Source organism: Aotus nancymaae, unplaced genomic scaffold (genome assembly GCF_030222135.1).
Source record: "Aotus nancymaae isolate 86718 unplaced genomic scaffold, 86718_ANA_hifiasm-v0.15.2.pri h1tg000011l, whole genome shotgun sequence".
Taxonomy (NCBI): Eukaryota; Metazoa; Chordata; class Mammalia; order Primates; family Aotidae; genus Aotus; species Aotus nancymaae.
In genome coordinates, this window is record NW_026988422.1 from 56559376 (window position 1) to 56568998 (window position 9623).

The following is a 9623-nucleotide window of genomic DNA, read 5'->3' on the forward strand; positions in this document are numbered from 1 at the left end:
TATGACTTTTAAATAATTATATTTAACATTAAGAAGTTATTTTAACTTTAGTGTTTATATTCTAGATTAAAATACAAAGTTTTTTGTTTTTTTTTTTACCAGAATGCTCAAAAGCAAAGGGGTATAGAGCAGGCGTGTTTAAAGAAGACAGTATCCTTAAACAGAGTTTTGGAGAATTTTAACAGTTCTGGGGCAATTTCATGTTGCTGTACATGGCAGAAGTATGAGCTCTGGAATCTATCTGCCTGAGTCCACTATTTACCAGCTAGGTTAGCTGGGGCATATTTACTTGCCAGGATTAAATGAAGTAATACATGTCAAGTGTCTGACACACAGCAAGCTTTCAATCCATGTTGATTATTATTTCTTACAGAGAAAATTAATTCTTTCCTTATGGCATATGGAATGTAGGGAATCCGAAAAAACAAGACACAATAGGTGAAATTAGCCATCACATTTAGTTTTCTAAACTCATTAATCCAAGAAAAATGAGCAAATGGACAATGAAAATTAAATAACAAATAGGAATGATGTTTCAGTGAGGGGTCACATAACTGCATAACCCTAAAAAGGCCTCTTGCTGAATGTGATACCAAAATGCTTTCAAAATCCTTTTTTTTTTTTTTTCTTGGAGACAGAGTTTTGCTTTTGTCACCCAGGCTGTAGTGCAGCAGCGTGATCTGGGCTCACTGCAACCTCCACCTCCCAGGTTCAAGGGATTCTCTTGCCTCAGCCTCCCAAGTCACTGGGATTTAGGGCACCTGCCACCATATCAGGTAATTGTTTGTATTTTTAATAGAGACAGGGTTTCACCACGCTGGCCAGGCTGGCCAGGCTGGTTTCAAACTCCTAAACTCAGGTGATTCACCTGCCTCAGCCTCCCAAAGTGCTGGGTTTTGTTTTTGTTGTTGTTTTTTGTTTTTTTGGTTTTTTTTTTTTTAGACAGGGTCTTGCTCTGTTGCTCAAGCTGGAATGCAGTGGTACAAACATAGCTCAGCATAACTCACTGAAAAAACTCCTGGGCTCAAGAGAACCTCCCACCTCAGCCTCCCAAGTAGCTAAGAACACAGGACAAACCACGATGCTCAGTTCATTTTTTAATTTTTTGTAGAGACCAGGTCACACTACGTTGCCCAGGCTGGTCTCAAACTCTGGGACTCAGCTGATCCTCCCACCTCAGCCTCCCAAAGTTCTGGGATTCCAGGCATGAGCCACTGCACCTGTAGCCTAAACTCCCATTTCTAAAACTCTACAGCTCTTTATATATTTGAATACACTTCATTGTACTCCATCTCTTTTATTTCGATTTAGCTAGTTAGGCAGCTTAATTTGCAGAGCAGAGGGGCCCCAGAATAATCACCTCCTCATCCCACCTGGAGAATGTTGAGCTTCACTGTCCAATATAGGCCGCCACGGGCCACAGGTGACTGCTGAGCACTTGAACTATGGCTATTCCCAATTGAGATGCACTGTAAGCGTAAAACAATGCGCCTGATTTCAAAGACTTAGGACAAATAGACGGTAAAATATCTCATTATAATTTTTATGTTAATCATATGTTGAAATGATATTTTGGATTTACTGGATTAAAGAAAATATATTTTAAAGACTAATTTCACCTATTTATTTTTACTTTTTTTAATGTGGCCACTAGGAAATTTTAAATTGCACATGTGGCTGGCATTGCATTTTTATTGTACAGTGTTGCACTGTACAATAAAAACATATAAGAAGTATACATCACCAGGGAAAGAAGTGTGGGACCATTCTCAACCATATTAATTCATCCAGCATAGCCCTCTCAAATTCAGCCTTGTTGTCAGTGAGCAGAACTGCCTGGCCCAGCTCAAGTATTTGTTGAATGCCATCCATTTGAAGGAACACTGGGAACAACCAAGGACCCAAGAACCTAAGCCAAAAAGACACCCATCTCTCTTTTTTTAATTTATTTCTTTTTTGAGGCTGGAGTGCAGTGACACAATCTCAGCTCACCGCAATTTCTGCCTCCCAGATTCAAGCAATTCTCCTGTCTCAGCCTCCCAAGTAGCTGGGATTACAGGCACCTGCCATCACGCCCAGCTAATTTTTGTATTTTTAGTAGAGACAGGGTTTCACCATGTTGGCCAGGCTGGTCTCGAACTACTGACCTCATGTGATCCGCCTGCCTCAGCTTCCCAAAGTGCTCAGATTACAGGCATGAGCCACCGTGCCCAGCCCCCATCTCTCTTTACTCCTAAAAAGTTTCAGGGATGTTTCAGCAAACAACACAAAGCTATGAGAAGAAACCCATCCACAAGCAGGAAAGAATGGCATTTCTGTAGCAAGTGCCAACCTTTCCAAATGACTTTTTAAAGGCACATATAAACGTGAGAGAGACGTAAGGGAAGGAGACACAAGCCTTCCAAACAGCCAAAGAGTTCATTTGAAAGAGGATGTGTGCCACAAAAGCCATCCAAAACAAATGCAGTTCCTAATGGGCTCCAAGAGCTGAAGGAGTTTTAAGTCCCATGGGGATTAAAAAACAAGAACAAGCTCACCCTCAATCCCTCCATTCATCCACAGAACAACCAGCCATGGCCTCAGCAGCTGGTTGGCTGTGCTGGCTCCCTGAGATCCAGAACCAGCTCTGATATGTTCTCCAGGCACTGAGCTGAAGAGGAAGAGGAATTCTTTGGAAGAAAAGGGAGCATCAGAACTGCAATCTAGTTTTCTCTTTTCCTGGAGAAATGTGGGGAGAGGAATTCTTAGGCTTTTCACAGTATCTCAGTGCATACAAACACATACACACACACAATCAATATCAGTATGGGAGATGCTCCTGGGGTAGCCCTTTGAAACCTCATAATTCAGGGCAGAGCCAAATAGAATCAATGTTTACTGCTACCCACTAACTTAGTTCATTCATTCATTCATTCATTCATTTATTCACTGGAGGCTTTCTCTAAGGGAGGCATTGTGCTAGGCATAGTTGGCAAAATAAAAATAAACCAGACATGGAAACAATCCTCAAAAAGCAATTTCCATCCATCTGGAGAAAGAATAAAGACAGGCTCAACCCCACAAGCAAGTAGAGCAAGTACTTGATGTGACTGAAGAGGAAGCAGCAGCCTGCCCAGCCAGTCTTCTTTTCATGGCCCGGTGCCCCAGAGGTTTCATCCTTGAGTGTTTGTTGAGTGCATTCACTCCTTTGGGTTTTCAAGGTTTCAAGGTATTGAGATTTTCACAGATTTGTATAAAACAAAGGAGAAGTGATACATGTCAAAGAATGTCTGTCAGTGGAGGGAGGGAGAAGTTCTTGAGCAGCTCTCACGCTGGGCAAGGGAAAGGCTTCAAGGAGAAGGTCATATTTAAATTGGGCCTTGCTTGGGGAGCTCTTAGAAATAAGCCAAGGTGTGAAAGGCTTTCCACACCAAAACCATAACCTAGCAACAGCTAATTCATACAACAAATATTTGTAGAGTAGCTACTGCTGGGCCTTGGGGTACAGAAAAACCTAAGAAAACCCTCAAGCCCCTACTTTAAAGGGATCATATTTGAGAGGTGGGGTAGGAGGAGAAGACAGTTACAAGGCAGAACCAGGAAGCCACAGAGCTCGGGGCACTGTGGGCTGGAGGAGAAGCACCTACCAGAACACAGAAGGTCAGGATCATCTTCCTAGAAGAGGTGATACCTGAGCTAAGTCCCAAATGACATAGAGGAGGAAAGGGTTTCCCCACAGAGATGGCAGCACCTTCAGGGAAGTGCAAGAGGGCACTGTGATTTCAAGGGATCCCTCTGGCAGGAACGTAGTTGCTGCAGGGGGATGAGTGAGACAGAGAAAGCAGAAGCAAGGAGCTGGTGCCATTGCTAAGAAATGTGTTTCATCTAGGAGGTAATCAGGCAATACCGAAAGATTTTATGCTAGAAGTGAAAATGAAGAGATCTGACTTCTTAGAAGTTCAATTCAGCAGCAGCATGACCGTGGATTGGAAGAAGCTGAGCTGGAGGCCTGGGAACCTGTTAAGGGGCTGTGGCAGGCCAGGATGAGGTATACAGGGCAGAAACAGTGACTTCTAAGGAAGTAGAATTGCAGGACTTGGTGACCAGCATGCTGTGGGCTTAAGGGACACAGGAGGGGCCCAGGACGATGCTCCTGGGAATGGACATCAGTCAGCTTGGTCTTGGCTGGAGAGACACACAGTCAAGGCCAAGGCCTGAGGGCTGGAGACCAATGAAGCACTGAGACTTCCTATTGTAGGGCAGGCATTTGCCTTACTGGAAGACCTTAGTCCACCATCCCCAACCCTCCCCTGATGTTGGTATAAACCTATTCCCTGGGGGAATGGTGGGCAACCCAGGCTGAGGCTGTGAGGGGCTGAGATTCTCTTGACTATCCTCTTCCCCACAACAGTGCCAGCTTTCCTTTCTCTTCGGACTCCACCTTCAGTGGGGACCTCTTCCAAATTCCCTTCCTCTAATCCCCCTCTTTCCCTTAGGACTTGCTCTAAATTGGTTTACAGGAGTTTCCTTCCTGGGTGGTTGCATTTTAAGAGGAAATTCTGGGACACCTCAAAACCTACACAAGGAAGGGATTAAGACTTCATAAGATACATAGCACACACACACTCACACACACACATACTCTCACACACACACTGTCTCTCTCTCTCTCTCTCTCACACACACACACACACACACACACGTAAGTAGTGGCTTGATTAGAACCTCAGGCATCAGGAAAGCCAGCAGATGGGATATTTTTACACAGGAGCTTTCTCCACTCAAATCACACAGAGTAATCACAGTCTAAAGACCAGACCAACCCCCTTCTCCCTCACTAACGCCAGACCATCTCAAGTGGGCCTTGGGTCTTCTTCCTGATAAAGCCACTGGCCGCAGCACTCTCACAGGGTCTATTTTTTTAAGATAGCTATCTCTCCTCTCTCTCTCATATCCTCCTCTACCTGCCAAGTCCACATTTTCCAAGTCCTCCCTCAGCCCACCCATGTGGACATCATATCTGAAATCCTGGTAATTCTTCTGCCCTAAGTCAAAGCAACTGGCAAGGCCTCCTGCAGACAGGGACAGAATGCAACAGGAGAAAAAACTGTCCCTTATTACCACCATGGGGAGTGACCAAGATATGCATGAACAAAATTCTCCTAAAACTACACATACACGTGAAGAAAGAAAATTCACCCCCTTGGCCATTTCCTGGATAGAGAAGCTTTTTCATCTGCAAAAGTAGATGCCTCAAATGCGCCCAAAGAGGGCTTTCTACAGGGTGTTGCTTTAAGTGCGGTGACACTCCCAGGCACCTGTTTCCCTCACTCACAACACTGACATGACCTCAGGCTTCTACTCTGTCATTAGTCAGGAATCATCCAGGAGAAGTCTCAAGCCAAGCACAGGAGGGCATATTAAGTCTTGTTGTTCTGCAGATATTTACACCACCATATAAAAATAGGTGACCGCAGCAGGAAAGATGGATAGAAGCCATGGAACCTAAAATGTCCCCCACTCTGTCAAAGGAGACAGAGGCCTGCTGAATTAAAGCAGGTGTTTTCTGTTCTCTGGCAGCCTCGGGCAATGAACTCTGGCCTGTATAGTTGCAAAAGGACCTCACCTCCATGTTTATTCTACTCCAGAGGAAAAGAGAAGAAGGTGAGCAAACGTTCCTAAGGTCCACAGAGGGCCCAGTGCATTTTAAATGCATCTAAGCCAACAGGGCAGCCAGGCTGAGGACAACTTTTTCGATGCAGCAATGGGTTCTGGGACAGAGGTACAGCCCAGAGAACAGAAAGAAAATAAAGATAGAGGAAATGGAGCAGGGAAAATCAGTGAGGTGGGACTGCTGAGAGAAGGGACGAAATGGAAGTAATTGGTTTTGGGAAGGGGAAAGGCAAAAATCCAGTAAAAGTGGACTGCTTAAGACCTAAGCAGCAGAGGAAATTTATTTTCTGTACCTGGAATCCCAAAGTCATCAGATGCTCTTTGTTCTCACCAATCGAAGGATAACACAACTTATTGTTTCCATGTACAACAGACAAATATTTGCATAGTCGCCATATTGTAATAGTTGGAACTCAATGACAATTGTGAAAACGAGGGCTATTTTCTAGACACAGTGGGCTCATCAACAGTGACTCTGAAAGCCACCATGTTTCTGGAAAGGCTTTTGATAAAGCTGATAGTAAATATTTTAATCTTAGCCATTCAGCAGCTTAAATCTAAACCTATTTGGATTAAATGGATCTCAAGTTAGGCACTTGCTGCTTTGGGTTTTTGCAGAGTGTTATGTGGAGGTCTATTAAAATGCTTGTCTTCTGGTACATCTCATTTTCAGTTTTCCTACCCCACAAGGTATAGAGCCAGATAGGGCACCTTGAAATCTCCGTAGTCTGGCCCAAGGCCTAGGAGATGGTTAATAATCAGTCGTTGAAAGAATAAGTAAAAGAACAAATTACTAAATCTAGTGATATAAATCCCTCCCAACTAAAAAAAAAAAAATCTAGGCCCAGCCTGGTGGCTCATACCTCTAATCCCAACAGTTTGGGAGGCCAAAACAGGGAGGGAGGCTTGAGGCCAGGAGTTCAAAACCAGCCTGGGCAACTTAATGAGTTTTTATTTACAAAAAAAAAATCTACTCCATACCTACTAGGTGGCTAAAATAAAAAAGTCAAAAATAACAATTGTTATCAAGAATAGAGAAATGGAGAAATCAGAACCCTTATATGCTGATGGTATGATTGTAAAATGGTCCAGCTATTTGGGGAAGCAGGCCAGCAGTTCCACAAATGATTAAAACTAGAGTTACCATGTGACCCAGCTCCTCCACTCTTAGGTATATCTCCAAGAGAAATAAAAACATATGTCCACAAAGAAACAGGACCTGAACGTTTATGGGAGCATTATTCACAATATCCAAAAGGTGGAAACAACCCAAATGTCACGCAGCAGACAGACAGATAAACCAAAGGTGGGGCGGCAGTACAAGAGAACATTATTCTGCCATAAAAAGAATAAAGCACTGATACATGCTACAACATGGATGAGTCATGAAAACATTATGCTAAGTGAAAGGAGCCAGTCACAAAAGACCGCATGCTCTATGATTCCATTATCATGAAATTCCAGAATATGGAAATCCACAGGGCCAGGAAGGAGATTAGTGGGTACTCAGGGCTGGAGCGGGCAAGTGTGTGGGAATAGGAGGGGGATAGCTGGACGATACAGGGCTTCGTCCCGAGGAGAGGAAAAAGCTCTCAAATTGACTGTGGTGATGACTGCACGTATCTCTGGATATACTAAACACTATTGAACCGGGTACTTTGTTTGTTTGTTTGTTTGTTTGTTTGCTTGTTTGCTTGCTTGTTTTTAGAGACAGTGTCTCACTATGTTGCCCAAGCTGGACTCCTGGACTCAAGGGATTCTCCCACCTCAGCCTCTCCAGTAGCTGGGACTATAGGCACACACCACTATGCCCAGCTTTGTACACTATAAATGGGTAAATTTTATAGTATATGAATTATATCTCAATTAAGTTGTTTTTTAAAATTCTCTACTAATAATAAATGCCAGAAATTTCTATGGCTATTTTCTCCTTTAGAACTTCGTTAGACAGAAGAGATTCAATTTTCAGTTTAGTGCTTCTATATTTATATGAAGTGTGAAGGCTGAGGTGGGAGGATCACCTAAACCCGGGGTTGAGGATGCAGTGAGCCATGATCACGCCACTGCACTCCAGCCTGAGCCATAAAGCAAGACAGAAAAAAAACAAAGTACTGCATATTAGCTGCTCTGGAGTGACTCCTCAAATGAAGTCTCACAATGAGGGCTGAACAGGGAACCCGTTTTACTTCATGACCAAAGCTACTCCTATCTCAAATTTGGGTTTCTTTTAAGTTCTGAGATATAATGAGGGTAGGAGGGAAAATTCCATCAGAATTGAGGTCCTTTTTCAGTTTTATAATGTCTTTAGCTAGTTTTGATCATGAATTATGAATTTTGGATAAACTTTCATGTGATAAAACCAAGGAACAAAAAAAAAAGGAATATGATTGGAAGCACTGATGACAATACTAAATAATGTAAAAGTCTAAGGAAGGATGGTGGTATCAGAGAAAGCAAAATCCCAAAACCCTAGAACTGAATTCCACCTTGACTACTTCCAAGGCACACAACCTCTGACAGGTGACTTGACCCTCAGCCTCAGTGTACTCATCTGGAAAATGGGGCTATTCATACCAGCTTCTCCATGTGATAGTGTAAGCAACATAAAGAAGAGAAACTGATATGCAGTCAGCACTGGGTAAATACTTCTCCTTCTTCCTGGATAGAAAAATGCAAGATTAAGAACTGGTTGATGTTGATTTACAGTGGCTTTGAGAAAAAAAAAAATTAAAAATCAAATAAAATAAAGAACTGGTTGATGCTGAAGAGGAACAAAGAAGGGAAAGAACAGACAACAAGGAATGGTGGAGTTAGAGAGAGTCTGAGTTAACAAAATGTGACCAAACAAATCCATTGTAGCCATATAGTCCTGGGCCAAAATGGGAGATAAGGCTTACTTGTGTTCAAGAAAAAAAGGGCATTAGACAAAACAGAAAGCAAAATGAGAGCCGGATTGGTCTGTCTGAAGCCCTTTGGGGTTTAGAAAGGAGCCCAGTCCTTTCGAGAGCTTCATGCTGAGATATCATGGAATTTGATAGGGATGTGGATGACAGCAGGATGGGATTAAATGTAGCAACCGGGATATGCAGTTACTAGCAAGTTACCCACTGTTCTCAGGGATATTCCAAAAGCCTGGATTTGAAGAAAGCAAGACTTAATGGAAACCAACGTCTAGTCCACATTAGAGTGTCTGCTCCTTTGATGCCCCACTGGGAGGAGGATGGAGTTCTGCAACTGTTTTTGACTGAAAAGAGTAAAACCAGTTTTGAAACACTGCCCTAAGTCCCAGCGCCCAAATTTGTTACTGGCAATTGGGCGCCCTCTAGTGTCAGTTAGCGGGGATGCCACCCTTTGAAAGTCGTAAAGTTGGGAAACCCTTGGGTTCCAGCTCTAGAAGAAATTGCCAAACAGCAGTATTTACATGGATACCTGGAAGACAGGAAAAGGTTGAAAAAGCACCAATATGACACAAACGAGTCCTTCTGTCGCGCATAGTAGGAACATAGTAGGTATTCTGGAATATAGTAGGTATTCATAAGACGTTTGTTGAAAGTGAATGGCGATTAAGTCCATGGCAGACAATCTTGCATTAATGGCCCATCTGGATATTGACATGTAACGAATACACCACCTGTCAAACTGATGCAGCAATGAAAACTTTGACTTCTCAGATCTTAGGATACTTGTTTTTTGTTTGTTTGTTTGTTTGTTTGTTTTTGAGACAGAGTCTTGCTCAGTCACCCAGGCTGGAGTACAATGGTACATCTTGGCTCACTGCAACCTCTGCCTCCTGGGTTCAAGTGAATCCCTCCTGAGTAGCTGGGATTACAAGCACCTGCCACCACACCCAGCTGATTTTTGTATTTTTAGTAGAGACAGGTTTCACCATTTGCCCAGGCTGCTCTCCAACTCCTGGTCTCATGTGATCCGCCCACCTCAGCCTTCCAAAGTGCTGGGATTACAGGCATAAA